Raw genomic sequence first — 16,185 nt, forward strand, 5'->3', positions numbered from 1 at the left:
CTTTCACTTAAGAATCCGTGAAGAACGTTTGTGCGTGGTCATTACCTACCAGGAGATATGTTAAATGTTACATCTGTTATCTCAGCAAACCCAACACTACTGAGAGAGATGATGATGATAATAATGATAATGGTGATGACGATGATGATGAAGACTATGATAATATTCATTTTACAGGTGAGGACCTTGGGTAAACAGTGCCATCCACTGCATGTTGCATAAAAAACTTAAACTAAATTTTTGAGGAATCACTTAAAACTCAATTCCTGGAACGTTCCCTCAGGAAACTGTAAATTTACCACTTTTTAACATGAGAATATTCTTTTTTGCTCCATTCTGATGACCACTCAAAGACTATAAAAAATGTTAAATTCATATTCGGGGTTTGAAAGACTACTTCAAGTACCAGGACTTTGAGACCTGATTACCATCCATCTGTGGCAATTAAACTAATGGCCTCCATTTTAAGAAAAACTATTGCTTTAGCATCTCATTTATTTCATTACTCAAGTTCACTTTTCCAGCTGTGATCATATGCTGATTGGGATATGCACAAATGAAAATCAGAGCATTCTAAATACCATAATATATGTAGTGGCTTAAAATTCAACACCTTGGAGACATCATAGGAAATTACTTCTTGTTTAGAAATATTTTAATAACTTTGGCCCTGAAATGCTCTTAGATGGCCAATTCAAGCAAAACCTGATGGCATTAAAAGAGAGAGCAAAAATTAGTTGGTTTTTGAGCATGAAAAGGAATAATTATAAATTTATAAATGTAATCTTAAATTTGGGGGATGTTAAACCAAAACGTAATACAGAAAGAGAGACCAGAACCCCTATGATATTTCAATTTTTATTTGATCTTTATGTTTCATTTGATCCAATCAAACTGTATTTATCTCTTCCTCTCTCCCATTCTCTATGTCACATGTATGTAAATAGCATGCGCTCACTCTTCCACATGCCTGTCCACAACAGAAAACACTGTGGATAATACATTTGCTCCCCTCCGTCAGTCCACTGTTTTTACTTTACCACTCAGTTAATATTATAATTTTTAAGAACATGAACTATGATGAAGTTAATATAGTTAAACTGATTGTATACACAGATAAAGTGATTACATTAATAAAAAGCTATCCTGATAAAATACATATATGTGCTGTGTGCTATGCTGTGGTCAGTCGCTTCAGTTGTCTCGACTTTTGCAACCCTGTGGACTGTAGCCCGCCAAGCTCCTCTGTCCATGGGATTCTCCAGGCAAGAATACTGGAGTGGGTTGCCCTGACCCCCTCCAGGGTATCTTCTGACCCAGGAATTGAACCAATATCTCTTAGTGTCTCCTGCATTGCATGCACGATTTTTATCCACTGATCCACCTGGGAAATCCAACATATGTACATATACGTCAACAAATATGAACGGACTCAGTAAGAAGAAAAAATGATTTATTTCAGAAAAGAGAATGAAATGATTGATTTTCTCCTTGTTTGCCACTCCTAAAGATTAAAATCTATGAGTTTATCATTAAAATTTATGAATTTCACAAATGTATCCGGAGGCCATCAGCTAGTTATCATGTATATAGGTAGCTGGTTCAACCAAAACTTGTAACGATAGTACCTTACATTATAAATTATATAAAATTACAATTAGTTCTGTATTTGAGGATGGATAAATTAGGAGCATGTTAATTGTCCTACTATTTAACATATCAGAATAGCTATTCTCAATAAGGAACCTGTGCCCTCAAGGATTTATCAAAAAATTATCACCTATAAAGAATTCAAATATGCTGCTCCCTGTCTATGCTTTATTGGAGATTACTAGAAAACTAAGATCATGGCATCTGGTCCCATCACTTCATGGCAAATAGACGGGGAAACAGTGGAAACAGTGTCAGACTTTATTTTTGGGGGGCTCCAAAATCACTGCAGATGATGACTGCAGCCATGAAATTAAAAGATGCTTACTCCTTGGAAGGAAAGTTATGACCAACCTAGACAGCAGAGACATTACTTTGCCAACAGTGGTCCATCTAGTCAAGGCTATGGTTCTTCCAGTGGTCTATAAAGTTGGACTATAAAGAAAGCTGAGTGCCGAAGAATTGATGCTTTTGAACTGTGGTGTTGGAGAAGACTCTTGAGAGTCCCTTGGACTGCAAGGAGATCCAACCAGTCCATCCTAAAGGAGATCAGTCCTGGGTGTTCATTGGAAGGACTGATACTGAAGCTGAAACTCCAATACTTTGGTCACCTCATGTAAAGAGTTGACTCATTGGAAAAGACCCTGATGCTGGGAGGGATTGCGGGCAGGAGGAGAAGGGAACGACAGAGGATGAGATGACTGGATGGCATCACCGACTCGATGGGCATGAGTTTGAGTAAACTCCGGGAGTTGGTGATGGACAAGGGAGGCCTGGCGTGCTGCGACTCATGGGATCGCAATGAGTCGGACACGACTGAGTGACTGAACTGACTGACTGACTGACTGACTGACGACTACTGTTGGGAGCACCCTGTGTGTTTATAAGGCCCTACTTGGGGAAGTGAGGGGATTAAGTGTAGAATTACTCAACCTAAATCTCATCTGAAAGAAAGAAACATTGTCAGCATCTTTCACAGGATTTGGGGAATATTACTGAACAAAATACTGTGAAACTGAAATGTAATGATATACATAAGCAGTAATAAAGATTCCTGCAGCATCCTCACTCCCATAAAGGGCCAGATTCTTGAATCCAATTACCATTCTAAAGGATGTATCTCTGTTTTGAAGTAAACAAAAATGTTATAAAATTCACTGAGGAAAAGGGAAACTGATTTTTAAATGAACTTATGTTTAGTGTTTATGGGAATTCTATTGCTGTACAGGTTATTTTTCAATTATTTAAATTATAATGTAACAAGTGCTGGTTGCAAAATATTCAAAAATAAGAAAGATTATTCTAAAAATCCCCCTTTCCCATATTATACCTACTTTTAGAGTAATTTTCTATTTGTACATATTCATGAGGGAGGAAGTGAATAACATTAGACAACAAATATGTATGTGCATATGAAAGTATATATATGTATATGCTCATGAATTTTTAATATAATATCATGCTATAGAATTTGTTCTGTAATTTTTTAAACTTAACAACATGACAAGGAAGTCTCTTTGTATCTATTTACATGAAGTTACCTTATTCTTTTTAATTTCAAAATAAATACTTTTCTCTTATATTCATATACAATCAGACTGTTGCAGTATTGTAACCAGGAAGGGTGAATTTTTAATTTCTGCTACATCTTCTTCTGTGACTAACCCTCATCCTGCCATTTTTGTTGTTGTAAGCATACATAATGGCCTACCTCAAGGAGATAACCTGAGTTACCCACCTGTGAAGGACTGTAAGAAAGTAAAACTAATACATTCCCCTGCCTGAGGCTTGCCATTCTAGGGGACATTTGCAAGGATTGAATAGTCTTTTTACTTCATTTCCTCTCCTTCCCTCCATCTCTGATCCGTAAAAGAACTGGGCAACCAGGTACCCACAAATTGGTTATTTTGAGGTGCTAGTTTACCATCTTCTTGGCCAGCTAGCTCCCAAGTAAAGTCCCTTCCTAGTCCCAACACCTCATCTCATTATCTCAGTGACTTATCCTGAGGTTAGCAGAGCCAGCTTGGACTCAGTAACAGTATGGGAATACATCGTTGTTGATTTTAGAAGAAGTATTTTTATATTCTAATTCATACTCAGTCACTTACTAGCTATATTAATGTAAACACTTTAAAGCTCTTTGTGCCTATATTTCCTTATCTACAAAATGGCAATAATAATAACATATCTTAATAACAAAATAATAATTTATTCAACTTATTCAACAAATATTCACTAAGCTCCTTCTAGATGCTAGAGACATCAAGGCACCTTTCATTCTTCATGGAATAAAGCTGACAAGGATTATTTTTTATCCCTCATGAAGCTTAAATTCTAGAAAAGGACTACAAAAAGTTTACAAATAATAATCAAATAAATCCATGAATTACATAGCATTTTATAATAAGCTGAACTGAACTGAACTGAACTGATGCACAATAGAAAAAGTAGAACAAGGAGGGCAGTTGGCCAGAACACAGTGAGTGAACGATGAAACTGAAGAAGATTGGGCTGTAGAATTAAGGAGGGCAAGAAGGAAGGGTAAAGTAAGTATTTGCTGAACTTTGAGAGAACTTGGGAACCGTTGTGGGGGTAGGATTCAGACTGGAGATGTGAGGTCCTCAGATTTACAATTTACAAGATTCCTTTGACTGCTTTCTGCATAATAGCATGTAGGTGTGGAACAAGCATAGAAACATAAAGCCAACTAGGAAACTACTGCAATAAAATTGAGATTAGAATTGATGGTGACTCAAGCAGGATATTGCCAGTGGAAGTAGTTAAAAGTCACTGAATTTGGATATAACTTAAAGGTCAGTCAAGAAAACAGGATATGCTGATGAATTGAATTTGAGATGCTGGAGAAACCAAACATTCAGTGATGACTTCAGTTATTTAGCACTTACCTGGAAGGATGAAATTATCATCAAATGGAAAAGGGGAAACTCTGGAAGAAGTAGGCTTAGTAGAGAAAAGCAGGAGTTAAATTTAGGTCACATTACATTTGCAATCTCATAATATGCAAATGGAGATACTGAGAAGTCAGTTGTTAAATAACATAATTCACATCTAGAAATAGCTCTCAGAGATACTCTGATGTAAGCTGACTTTGCTGGATTATAACAACAGGTTACTAAAGAAGATGATTATGATGTTTCATTCATAGTGAATACTAGGTTGGTGGATGTAAAATTTGATACCACAGTTTTAGCTTTGTTAGGTAGTTAGAATAGGAAATAGGAGTCCAAATTAGTGGCAGCTAAAAGACAAAGAAAGGAAAATGCCTGTGAATATAGAACAAAGGAAGGTCTGAGGACCAGAGTGAGAACCTCAGGTGAAACAGAGTCTTCCTGGCTAGCCCAGTTTACATACAGCAGGCTGGGGGAGGGGGGAGGAAAAAACATATAAAAGGAGGAGACAAAATTGATCTCTATTCTTTAGGGTCAGCCCATCCTCAGGCCTCAAGGATATATTTTCCTTTGCTTGCCAAATAAAACTGAGCTGTAACCAAGCTGTAATACTAGTGTCAAATTTTTGCTGCAGCGAGACAGAACGAAAGAAATTACACACTCCCCCCCAACAGCTTCAAGTTCCATGTGCATGACTTAAACATGATAAGCAGGTGACTGAGTGTTGGCAGTTGTAATATGTATCCACACAATGTGATATGCTGCTTTATTAAATGCAGTCATATCCGTTAGACTCCTAACTTGTCCAAGTGCTAGGTCTAGTTCACCAGAAAAATAAAACGTAGAAGGAATCATGCCCTGCACTCCCTCAGATTCTGATAGACTTTCTAGGTTTTGATGGAATCCACACTGATCAAGAAAAAGAATCAGGTTGAGCCAGTAATAGCAAAGACCTCTCTCTGAGTTTAGTGACCTTGATGTGACAAAGTTATAATCCTGCAGTGTCTGTAAAAAGGTATTCTAGAAAAGAAAAGCAATTCTCATATTGACCCCTCCCCTTTTGAAGAGACTTTCATTCTCACTACTCCTTGTAAGGTGACCAGAGATTTTGTGTTGTTTAATGAGATGGTCATAACTTATTTTAGACCTTTCTTGGCTTGACAGCATTATGTGGAACAGTTGATTTTTTTATGTTTGAATTATTTTTCTCATTTGGCATCTGGAACCTCATTCTCTCTTGGTTGCTGTTCATTTGTAGTATCCAGTCGTACCTCCATCACGGCCAAATTGCTCTGTCCTCAATTTCCCCCAAAGTGACTGCAACCTTCGAAAGCACTCAGCACTTATTTCTCCCTTATATGATTTAATCAATTCATAAACATATACTTTTATTTAAATACATTCACAGTCAGATCCCTTTGCAATACTTCCGCTCCTACCATGGTTCAAGCAACTAGCAGCTTTTGCTTAGGTTTTAGAATTTCTAAAGATTTTTAATCCTAGTGTCTTTACTCTCCTTCCTAACAGCTGATCTTTAACATAGCACCAGAGTTCATTTTCCAAAGATTTCTTTCCTTTGCTCAAAATCTGTCAGCAGTTTTTCATTTAATTAATGAAAGGTCCTACATAAACTGACATTATCTCCTATTGCTTTAAGACTTATTATTCAGCTTTATACACACTGATTTATTATTATTTCTGAAATACCCTAAAGTGTCATCACATCTTAACTGCCTCAGAACATTTGACCTGCTGTTTTCTCTACCAGGAATGCTCTTCCTGACAGTTCTGTGACTCACTTCCCCTTCCTCCAATTATCCGGTTGTCTAGTCTCTTCTCAGTGATTCTTTCTTTAAGACCCAACAAAAGATGGCAATCCTCATTTCCTCAGTACCACTTATCTCCATGAGAAATATCATGTATGCAAAATCTTGGTAGCTTGTCATGTTCCACCAACTATAATGTAACTTCTAGTTACATGGATGCAATAATTTGGTTCCCCCAAAATAATTGTTAAGCCAACTAGTAAATTCTTATTTGAAATGGTGCCTGTGTTTAATTACTCAACAGGGAATTTTCTCTTTAGAAAAACATTCCTAAGGCTATTATTATTAGATCAACTCCAGATGACAGGTAAGCTACCTTACCTGACTGTTTTGTCCCCTCTGCCTACCTGCATTATACCCAATGCAGTGTCACACTTGAGACTTCTTGGAGACTATGTTTTTTTCTTGATTAGTGAAAAGTTGAAAACTATATATAGTGTGAAAAATGTCTGGTAATGTTTTGAATTATTAAAACCCAGCATATACCTGAACATAAAGGTTATATAAAATATCTGTCATTTCATCACTGTCATCTCTATCATTATCATTGTTTTCATGGTTATAGATATCATTTACTAAGAATTTACTATACAACAGAAACTGTTCTCAATCTCTATGGGTACTGACTTGCTTAATCCTGTGAACAACTGTATATGGTAGGTATCACCTACCTATCTTATGGACTGTGTTCTGTATTTTACAGATGACATAACTGAGACAAAGTAATTTGGCTCAGACTTTTGTAGCATAAATATCCAACTTGAAAGTGGCTGGTGGTTAAAAGAAATACAAATAACAAGCAATAACCTACTCCAAATCTACAGATATTAAAAGAGAAGAGGTGGGTTCTGGAATAAGGTGCTGAAACAGGAAGATTCTGAAGTCATCTCCTTTAAGGACACACCAAATCTAAAGCTATCTGTGGGACAATATCTTCTAAAAAAAGACCTAAAAACTAGTAGAACAATTTTTGTACATCAGACAAAGGAAAAGTAGGAAAGACTGAGATACAATCTCACCAGAAACTCTACTTCCCAACCTTCTGCCCCACATGGTGACCCATAATTGTGAAGGAATTCAAAATTTGGCTCTTCTGCCTGTGGAGTGAAGAGTTCATATCCCACAGGGGGCACCAGAACTTTTAAGACATATGCCTGAGAGATGAGTTTCCTCAATTATCCTACCTTTGAAAACCAACTAGGCTCCTGTCTATTAAACCACTGGGGCTGTGGTGAATGGCAAAACAACTCCTAAAGGGCTCACAAACAAACTCACTCACCCCAGGGCCCAGGGAAGAAACAGCCTTTAAAAGGTGTTTCAGCTTCATATGAAAAAGCTTATTTGGTAATTTTAAAATAGATTAGGGGTGGGGTTGTGCTGGGATATTCTCAACCAGCACAGTCTGGTGGGCACCATATTTTTTACTTTGTTTTTAAATTATTGATTTATTTATTTAACTTTAGACACATTTCCCTGGTGAGCATTATTTTTTAGCTTCCATTTTTCCTTTTGTGGCAGGTACCATCTTCACATTCCTCCTTTACCTCACTCCAGAATGTCAGTATCCCCCAGAGGGGAGTGTCTGCATGCATCTGGTGTCCTGCTTTTACTTCTGGTGACCCAGTTTTCACAGCTGCAGCCCAAGCGACACCCTTTCACCACCTGGCTCTGAAGAGCTGCTGGTAGATTGTCACCTCCAAGCCGCTGCTCAGATAGCAGGCTGAAACACATCCCCACACTTTTTGAGAAAGAGGCTTGTTTGCATGTACAGGAGCTTTGACCTGAGGGTCAGGCTTTAAGGAGCTTATGGAGGTGTTCTCAGGGGAGTTAAGGCTGGTGGATGCAATATTTGAATTCTCTTTCTGCTTTGTTCCAATTCAATAGTCATCCAGAAAGGGGCTTCTGCTACTGTCTAGCACTCTGAATTTTAGGTTTGCTGCCAGGAAACACCTCCACATCGCCTGGCTCTGCAGGACAGTAGGGCCTATGCTTAAGGTCCTACATGGGACAGTGCAACTGAGTTCTTTAAAAGTTACTTCCTGAAGGACTGGCTTCCAACAGCCTGAATCTGGGTGCTCACTGAAGTCCTTCCTTTTGTGACTCTGGCTGGGCTTGGTACACTCTCAACTACTGTGAGCTATTACAAATAACATAGGTTGCTTGGAAAATCACAAAGGTTTGAAAAACAACCAAGAGCTAGGGAATGGTTGAATATGAATCCTTCTCTATATAACTACTGGGAGAGGTAGCCATTTCATTTAATGAACAGAGACTATCATGGAGAGTCAAGCAAAATAAAGAAACAGAGGGATATGCTCCAAACAAAAGTCCAAGATAAAAGTGCTTTCTGAAAAGGAGACAAGCAATTTACCTGATAAAATATAGGAGGAGACCCACCGGCCAGCTATGGGGATGAGAAATGGCCAGCTCACAGCCTGGCATATGCTCAGCAGCCTAGGAACAAATTAACATGGCAAGGGAAGCACATTTCATGTGAACTTCATAACTGCCAGTTCTGTGTTTTCAATCCTGTCTCAACAATCTTATGCCAGTCCCACACAAAAAGACCTAAGTGTTAATCAGTTGTGTAATTTTGAATCTTAGTTCACCAAATATCTGTTTAGCCAGACCCATTGGGAAACAAACTAGGCATTTCAATCTTCTAAGTACTGAATTGGCTTACCTAATCACCTATTTTATCATTGAATAGTTATTGGCCTCTAAATCAGTTCATTTGGGGACCAGGTGTTATCATCTAAAATATGCCTCCATTTCATTTGCCTTTTCACCTGCTGCCATGCTTTGCAAAAGACACAGGTGCCAGGTCAATAAGCCCTACTTAAATATCTAACAGCAATGCCAAGAAATGCCTGAGATACAATTTCAAAAGGTATTCACTATGAAAAATGAAATGAATCATCAGTATTCCACAAACAACATGAGACTGAAGCTTCTACTAATGAAAGCAACCCATTATAATACACAAGGTTAAGTCTCTCTTGCAAGAGGAAATAGTAACTCACCTTGTTCAATTTTGCAGAACAGAAATGATGATTAGGTCAACATCTGACATTATTCTTACAGACCCTCTTTCTAGAAATTAGTCATTGCCTAAGGACAAAACTAAGTGGGAATAAGAAAACCAACAGAAAAAAATGTACTCAAGATATTTTCCCATCTATCCATAGTAATGTATTATTATTATAGTTGAATATATCATCCTTTTTATAAAAAGTAGAGTTTACAAGACTTAATAGGCTGAAGCTACTTTTATTTGTTCCAAAGTTTGGTATTTGTTTGGGTCTGTGCAACTTAAAAATAAGTGTCTGAAATATCTTAAAAAGATTTTAAGCCTTCTCCTCTACTGAAAATTTCAAGTTCCTCCAATTTGGACAAACAAAAGTCAAATGTCTTAATTTCACTGACATTCATCAAATCTACTCACTTTCTGAAATAGTAGTTCAGTTTCCTAGAGACATCTGTGTGATCTGATGATTTTGCATCTTGATGCTTTGCATGTGGTAGAGACTAGAGGTCCCATCACAACACTAAGCCACAGTGTGGTCACAATGAGCACCAAATTCCTTTAAGAGAAAGGTTATGATAGTTTTTTGTGTAATGTCACAGTGATCATAGGTAAGGTTTAGTGACACCAGCTCATATCACAGGTGAGAGCAGGAAGCCTCAGGAACTTAGAGTCTCAGTCCTGCAAGTTAGGAATTTGATTTTGTTGGTATGCATCCCTCAGGGAAATGTCATCTTAACAAAACTCATAAGACTGAAAAAAATCAGGAATCTCAATTTACGAAATTAGAGACAATATCAAAATATCAAATGAAATGGACATTTGCACCAATCCAATCAGCATATTTTCTCTGTGCAAAGAAAGAACGTAGGGATGCAAATTATCCGGTGTATTGATTAACTGACCACAGGAGTTAATTCTATGATTCAAATGTCAGAATGCTAAATTCTTATAGCCTGATGCAGCCTTCTCATTCAACAAACCTGGTTTGTGGGCAAACAGTCATGCCAACCCAACAAACAGGACACCACTCAGCTTAGCACTGCCATCTTTGGTATTTAGAATTGCATTTTTTCATTTTACCCGGCCTGACTACTGTCTTCTGTTCTTACAGTCTTTCTCCTAGCAAGATGAACATAACATCTGATCAAATTACAGTATCATCAGCTCCTTAAATACTTAGACTATTCCTGAGTCATCTTAGTTGGAACTCTGGGATTCTGTAGCTCTTCTGTCCTTTGCTATTTGGTTGTTTACTGATCATTTATTACTGATAAATGATAAATTACTGATAAATTACTGATCAATAAATTACTGATTATTTATTCAGCACCCTTTCATTCAAGAAGTATTTACTGAGAATTTATGTCAAAATACCTATTTTAGTCTCTATGAGGATAATGTTATCCCTAGGTGATATAGGAACAGTCTTTGTCTTCATAAACCTCAAAATCTAAAAGGGAAAATATATATGAAGCACATAATTAAAATAAAGTACACTGACTAGTATGATTAAGAAAGTTCCAAGCATTATTAAGAAATCAGGAAAGTTCTTTCAAAAGAAATGATGTTTACACTGACACTGAGAAATAGGATAAATTCTTGTTTTTCTATTACAGATGATCTGCTCACTTATTATGTCTGGACTTTATTGGTTTAGTTTTGTAGGTTTGTTTATTTCTCTTATTCATAAACTCATTTATGATATGTTGTAGTTGCATCCCATTGGACTGAACAAAATTAAGTCAACTATGACAATCTATATTATAAAAATAAAAGATGTATTTTTGAAGCACCTACACATCATCTAGCAAAAATGACCTCTCAAAAAGTCAATAGTATTGATGTTCAGTTGTTTAAAACTGAAAATAATTACATAGTACAGGATCTAGTTTGCCCTAAATTCTGTACAGAAAAAAAAAAAATTCCTCAAAGTCCTCTCTACATTTAAGCCCTCATCATTTCATTCCCTAAAGAATAACTCTCAGGACAGCTTTCCAATCCAAACCATTGATACCAAACTATACTTCTATTTTCAAGAGGGGAGGTCGTGGAATCTCCTAAAAGCTTTGATACACAGATGATCTGAACTTAAGCCAAAGTCTTTAACATGATCAGAAGTTTTCCTTGAATTATACTAATATTAAAAGCTTCTAAGGTAAAAAGTTCAAGTCAGTGACAATACTCGTACAATTAAACCAAGCAAACCTGAGGAGAAAAAGGGCAAATCTAGGGTGAGTTTGCATTCACATTCAGTCCCAGCAGCTGCCCATGATCTAGTTGGTGTTGCCAACTCCTCCCATTCCTAGTCATGCCTCACTGACACTCCTCTAACCATTGTGTAAGCTGCATGCACTTCCAGGAACCTGGGCCTTAAAAGCTGGCTTCTTTATAATTTGATATTAATCACAACTATCAGGCAACACGAAAACTATGAATATAAGGGTCTACATGAGAATTAAAGAGCAAGAATATGAGCTAGCATTTAAAATCTGATCAATATACCTAATTCATAAATTTTTGTAATAATTCAGTCTAACCCCAAATTTATAATTATGACAGAATTCCAAATTCTTCCCACAGTCTTCATGACTTTTAAGACCCTCTACGTTATGATTGTACTCTTACTATTTTTCACTGTTAGATGTCATCACTTCTTGATATTCATGAAGACATATTTGGAGATCTTTGCATTATTACAAATTCCTGAGCTACAAATTCTCTTTCAAAGCTCATTTTGCCTAGTGGCATATGAATGGATTATATTATACCTTTAAGTCTTTTTAAATTGCACTAATATTTTATAAATTGATGAGAAAATTTTAACCCAGCTGAGGCCTTTTCTTAAAATACCTGCACTAATTACTGTTTTTCAGTGTCATAACATGCACAAAGGTTTTGTTCCCTTCTAATATCATAGCCTTCATAAAATTTGTCTTTCAGATTTATTTTTAAAACTGTAAATTTTGCCTTAAACATCACTCATTTAGACATCTTTAAACATTCATCTCCATATTATCTTATGTTTTGTTCTGATTTGTGAGTATGTTTATTTCTATGGTTTATTTTGTACAAGGATACCAATAACATTCTTATTTTCTTTTTTAAAAAAATCAAATCATATTTAGTGAGAATTTAAATCACAAAATAGTGAGAATTGTGACTAAAAATGTTCGTACTAAACAAAGACCCTAAACTTATTCACTGACAGATGATATGATCTTAAATAACTAATACACAGAAAGAAACTAAGTTTGTGTTTCATGTCATGAAACATCGAAGATACTCAGTGTATATAAATTTATAGTACGCATGTAAATACACACACACAGACATATATATAATGCATGCATACATATGAAAGGCTTCAACATTCGTATTTGTATATAAATGTATAAAACTTACATACATGCATACAACTACACATTACCTAATATAAGCAAATCTAGCACAAAGACTCCAGTACTCTTGCCTGGAAAATCCCATTGACGGAGGAGCCTGGTAGGCTGCAGTCCATGGGGTGGCGAAGAGTCGGACACGACTGAGCGACTTCACTTTCACTTTTCACTTTCATGCACTGGAGAAGGAAATGGCAACCCACTCCAGTGTTCTTGCCTGGAGAATCCCAGGGACTGGGGAGCCTGGTGGGCTGACGTCTGTGGTGTCGCACAGAGTCGGACACGACTGAAGCGACTTAGCAGCAGCACAAAGAAGTTTTGATATCTGATACATTTTAGACTCAGTTTATAAGTTTCTCCATTAATCCAAATTGCATCTTTCTGAGTTCTCTTTACCTCTTCAAATTTCCACATACATTCTTTAAAGACAGAAATCTATTAGTTTAGCTTTAAATTCCTTCATGGTACACTGTATGCTGTAAGTATTTGATAAATATCTTGCTAGTTAGTACATTGTATTCCATAGAAATAAAAAATAGTTTAAAGTATATAGATAAACTAAGTAGATTAAAATGTTAAAAAAAAAACAGGCAAATATTTAAAGGAGTAAAATAGAATACATTTCTTAAGTCTTCATATTAAGATAGATAATGCATGTTTAAAGGTTGAAACAGCTTTGCCATATTTGATAAATGATTTATTTATATTTGAATTTTCTGGCCCCTGCATTCCTATGAATTTTGACCTGAGTTCACCACAATAATTAGGATATAAACATGTGAGTGAGACACTTAACTTTCCTGGAATGTACTAGCATTTCCTGCTAGAGGCCAGGAAGAACTGTGAGGAAGCTGTGGCAAACTCAAGAAAGAATCACACTGCAGATGCTGATCATGTGAAAATGGAAGATCTTCCCCAAAGAAATATATGTGTGAAAGATCACAGGGCTATGGTGAAAATGTCAGAGAAAAGTATATGCTTTAATTTTTTTTTTTTTTTTTTTGGTTTTACCATCATATCCAAGGAAGGAGCCATTGTGATTGTGCCTGTCAGAGGCTTGGCTGCCAATTAAGACCCCTGTGCTCATGTGACACAGATATCTGTTAAAATTACCTTGCCATAAAAACAGAACATGACTGTATACTCTGGTAGAAAGTTAAAATAAAATAGCTAAGGTCTGACTTGGTGACACTTTGAAATACCATCTTTACCCTCTTTAAAAGTAACCATTTTATTAGTTTGCTTTGTGTCATTCCAAATACCAATATGTATATATATATATATATATATATATATATATGCATATATGTATGCATATATACACAATACATTCATTATACATGTAAATATATGCGTACATATTATGCATATACATATATGTATTATATATGCATATGTTGTTGTTGTTCAGTCTCTCAGTCATATCTGAATGTTTGCAACTCCATAGACTGCAGCATGCCAGGCTTTCCTGTCCTTCACCATCTCCTGGAGCTTGTTCAAACTTATGTCCATTGAGTAGGTGATGTCATCCAACCATCTCATCCTCTGTCGTTCCTTTCACCCACCTTTAGTCTTTCCCATATCAGGGTCTTTTCTAATGAGTCACATCTCTTCATCAGGTGACCGACATATTGAAGCTTCAGCATCAGTTCTTCCACTGAATATTCAGGATTGATTTCCTTGAGGATTGACTGGTTTGATGACGTTGCAGTCCAAGGGACTCTCAAGGGTCTTCTCCAACACCACAGTTCAAATGTATCCAGTTCTTTGGCACTTAGACTTCCAACTCTCACATCTGTACATGACTTCAGGAAAACCCATAGCTTTGACTATGAGGACCTTTGTTGGCAAAATAATGTGTCTGCTTTTTAATATGCTGTCTAGGTTTGTCATAGCTTTTCTTCTGAGGAGCAAGCATCTTGTAATTTCATGTCTGCAGTCATCATTTGCAGTGATTTTGAAGCCCAAGAAAATAAAATCTCTCACTGTTTCCATTGTTTCCCCATCTGTTTGCCATAAAGTGATGGGACTAGATGCCATGATTTTAGAGAGACATAGAGATATCGATATATATCTGAAATATGAAGTGTTATCTTGCACGCTAATGTTCATTTATTTTTCGATCATCTGAATCTTGTTCAGCATAATAGCTTCTCCAACTTGGCATAGCTCTCGGTGAGGACAACGAATAGGGTCAGTGAAAGTGTGGTTTAAAATTATCAGTTTGTTTGAGGGTTCTGCAGACAGATAAGCCAACTCTTATTCTGTCCCAGGAATCATTTCACCTCTCCTCATTCCAGTTTGTACTCTCTGGCTGTAACAAGAGCCTCTTGCATCCATTTTGCCTGCAACAAAGTAGACCAGGGTAGCAGATGCAGTGAAGACTTGACCCTACTGCATACGCAACACCTAAGAGGGAGATGCATGAGTGTGTGCTAAACCACCTCATTCATGTCCAACTTTTTGTGACCCCATGTACTGTAGCCTGCCAGGCTCTTCTGTCCATGAGATTCTCCAGGCAAACATACTCTAGTGGGTTGCTATGTCCTCCTCCAGAAGAGGGACATATGAAGATGCTATTAGGTTTAGAATTTTATTCTCAGATGAGAAAAGCTTCCTGTAATAAATAAATAAGAGATTGTTTTCCCCTTTAAATGTAACTGAGAATGTAACTTTTCAGTGTAAACTGAGAAGTAGTCAAAGTTTCACTGGTGAGCTTTTGCTCATGGGATTCAATTGACAAACCGAATTTTTCAGTTGAAATGTACAAATGTTGTAAAAGGGAAGTGATACATTTCTATAATAATGTGTAATGTATTTAACACAAACATATAAAATTTATTTGTAAATTTATTAGAGATACATATATTTATAGATGTTATCAAGTAATATTTTATTTAAAAAATCATTAAACTTCTGAAACTCACTATAAGCAGTCTTATAACTTAATAGCCTGAGTCTTCAAATAATGAAGATAAATCAATAATATAGTAACTAAACTGTTTAATAATAAAAGAATCCAGAAAATAAAGTTTATCATATAGACACTTCAGTGATTTAATCTTACCATGACAATCTTGCCATAGTAGTATAGAAAAGAGGACATTTCTCTCCATGTTTTCCCTGCTGTTTAATAACTTACTATTTCCCATGATGCTACAGTCCATGGGGTAGTAAAGAGTTGGACTTGATTGAGCAACTGAACTGAACTGATTTCCCATAGAATGAACCTCCTCAGCATTAGCAAAAAAATATGCAATTTGATTCCAACTATCTCTCCCAGTTCAATTACCTGACTTCATTTCAACAACTCTAAATCACAGATAGGTTCTATCCATGTGATCATAATCTCTCTGCTCAGTGACAATGCTATGCAT

This window comes from Odocoileus virginianus, chromosome 21, assembly GCF_023699985.2.
Source record: "Odocoileus virginianus isolate 20LAN1187 ecotype Illinois chromosome 21, Ovbor_1.2, whole genome shotgun sequence".
Taxonomy (NCBI): Eukaryota; Metazoa; Chordata; class Mammalia; order Artiodactyla; family Cervidae; genus Odocoileus; species Odocoileus virginianus.